This window comes from Chenopodium album, chromosome 26, assembly GCF_948465745.1.
Source record: "Chenopodium album chromosome 26, dcCheAlbu1.1, whole genome shotgun sequence".
Lineage (NCBI taxonomy): Eukaryota > Viridiplantae > Streptophyta > Magnoliopsida > Caryophyllales > Amaranthaceae > Chenopodium > Chenopodium album.
The window spans coordinates 35,783,469-35,786,605 of NC_137859.1; the positions used below are offsets into that span (position 1 = coordinate 35,783,469).

The following is a 3,137-nucleotide window of genomic DNA, read 5'->3' on the forward strand; positions in this document are numbered from 1 at the left end:
GTTAAAAACTAAAAAGATAATAGGAGATTTATTGAATAATATGAAAACAGGTACATATAATAGGAGAAAATGATGTTACTACTAATAATCTTAATTCTTAAATCGTTTGATGCTTTGACGTTTCATCTTTTCATGTACATGATGGTGCACGCTACTAACGAAATTTTGATGATTTATTTCAATATTGGTTGAGCTAAAGGGATGTACATGGAAAATTTCCGGTTAAAAAAAAATACCTTTTACGACATTCAATTACGAGCATTGTAGTCTTTGTAAATCCATTCATATTCAAAACTTACGTAACATGGAGTTTTTTTTATATATCAATGATTATAAACGTTATTCATTATTCATCTTTAATAATACATACTTTTGGCATAAAACTTTATAAATAAAAATTCTATGTCGGCATAAAACACCAAAGCATATAATGTAACCCAATGTTGACAAAAGCAAACTCATTTTAACAAACGTTACAAAGTCATATATATTCCGTACAAAAATCTGGGTTGCTTATACCTTCCAAAATTCAACAGCTCCTAATATCTTCTGTCAGACTAACTGGCTATGCTTTAAGATCTTACCACTCGTTTATATGGAGTGCAACATTAGCAGTAGACACAGTTATATATATAGATGTAAATTATGTAATCCAACAATTTAAACAAAAATCAAATACCACAAAAGAACTCAAAATTTAGCATAAGTCTCGATTTTTCGCAGTTTAACGAAGAAATTAATCATATAAATATATACAAAAGGGTTATATATATATATTAAACATAATAATACTAATATTTTGAAACCTTAGTCTTAATCATTTGGTAAGACTTCATTGGTTCACTCCATATACTACTACTAATCAGAATTTCAAATTCTTTAAATCAAATTCTAAACATTTTTTTTTTTGACGGGACTAAACATGACTTTAAAGGCAAGATGATTTTGGCACCACTAAACTAGCAGATCCAGTTCCGGTTCCGGTTCCAATTCTCGAGACGCCAGGATTATAAACAAGGTCGGATATCTTGGGCCGTAACTTCTCCTTCCAAAATTCATGACTAGGCCCCACATCTTTTTCCCTCTTCCTAACTTGCACAACAACCAAATCCTCCGTTAGCCTATGAACTTCCACCACCACACCAAAATCCCCATTTTGCCCCTCCACTCTAACCCCCATCCCACACCGCATCCTCTCCACTTCCACCTCTTCAATCCCACGCGCCACCTCTTCCACCCTCTCCACCACCGTCTCCGCCGCCTCTTTCGATAAAAACGTCTCCCAACAATTCTCTTTATCCCTTTCACCCTTCATAAATAGCCCGGATAAATTAAATCCGGGCGAAAACGAAATCAAATCAAATGCATTTAAAAATCTCGAGTTTTCCTTCTCTTCGTCAAACCCGCCACAACTCTCCCGCTCAACTTCCTCCTCCTTTTCGTCATCATCAAAATAAAACGACGCTAAATCAACCTTATTGTTTTTTTCGTCGCCTTTCTTAAACCAAGGGTCGTCGGTAATTTGTTGAATTGTATATCGATTTTCCGGATTAACATCTAAAAGATGAGATAACAAATTTTTTAACTCGGGTGACATAAACCTCGGACACCGAAATTCACCGCGGTAAATTTTCCGATACAAGTTCATCAAATTCGTGTCGTTAAACGGTAAATAACCCGCGGTTAAAACAAATAGAATGATTCCACACGACCATATATCGACCCTCGCACCGTCGTACCCTTTTTTCGCGAGAATTTCGGGTGCGACATATGCAGGAGTTCCACACATTGTGTGCAACATCTCGTCTGGTCGGGTCTGATCTTTCACCGCACTGAGCCCGAAATCTGTGATTTTTAAATCCCACTTGTCGTCTAATAAAAGATTCTCGGGCTTCAGATCGCGGTGATACACGCCGCGGGAATGGCAGTACCCGACGGCGGAGATCAGCTGGTGGAAATACCGACGGCTGAGATCTTCGCTGAATCGGCCTTTCGAGACCTTCGCGAAGAGCTCACCGCCCTTCGCGAAGTCCATGATGAAGTAGATTTTTGACTTGGTGGCGAGGACTTCGTGGAGGCGGATGATGTGGGGGTGGCGCAATCGGCGCATGATAGACACTTCTCTTTTCACGTGTGCCGTGAGATTACCCTTGTAAATTTTTTGTTTGCTAACAGCTTTGACAGCCACGCTTTTTCCATTGCGGAGGTCTCGGCCGTGGTAGACTTTAGCGAAGCCGCCTCGGCCGAGGAGCCTCCCCAGCTCGTATTTGCCGAATAAGACGGGTTTTTGTTCGGCTGCGGTGGCCGCGGCGGAGGAAAGAGTTTCATTGTTATTAATCTCCGGCATGGTTTCCAGAGATCCAGTGAGAATTGGGATTTTTGGGATTGGAATTCCAGTCTTCCGACTGGGTTTACAGTAATTTATTAAGGGTAATGATATATGCAACCCTTCGACCGGGTAAATTAATAAAGGATAAAAATTTGGAATTTCAGAGGGAGTAGGATTTAATTTGAAGGAATTGAGATTAAGTTTGTGTTTTTCAGGAGTTTTTAGGAAGGAGAGAGAAAGCTAGGATGATTTTTTTTTTTGGGTTGAAAAGTGATAAGCGAATCACAAGTGTGGGAGTAGAAGGAGCTATTTAAACAAAATGGGCAAGGTGGGAAGTGTAGAGAGCGTGACATCAGTTGGGAAACACGAAAAAAGAAATAAAAATTAAAAATTAATTTATTTCTTTTTTAAATATTTTTGAAGAAAAAATTGTCACTTTTTTATTTTATGTTTTGAGTGTGAAAGTGTTATTTTTAATTTGATTGTAAAATATTGAATCTAGACTAATATACCACACAGCAAAACATAATTTTTTTATGGTTAATTATCGTTATCCGATATTTTTTGGGTAAAAAGAAATTTACTATAGGCTTATTATGATAATCCGGTATAATAGTTATTCAGTTAGTCGTTAACGGTTGAATAGCCTCCTCAAAACTAGAAGGCAATGAAATCTATTTACTCATGTTTCTCATATCACACCATTGATGTCATTATTAACTAAAACGAAATAATTACCGTATAAGCGTTAAATTAAATAATTGAGATTTCGCTATTTTAAAAAATGTCCCCATTTTTAAAAAGTCAA

At 37.2% G+C, this 3,137-nt stretch overlaps 1 pseudogene; it reads right to left on the reverse strand.

Annotated features, from left to right (window-relative positions):
- Window positions 1-714: 714 nt before the first annotated feature.
- Window positions 715-2,594, reverse strand: LOC145617455 (CBL-interacting serine/threonine-protein kinase 14 pseudogene; annotated as a pseudogene).
- Window positions 2,595-3,137: the final 543 nt, after the last annotated feature.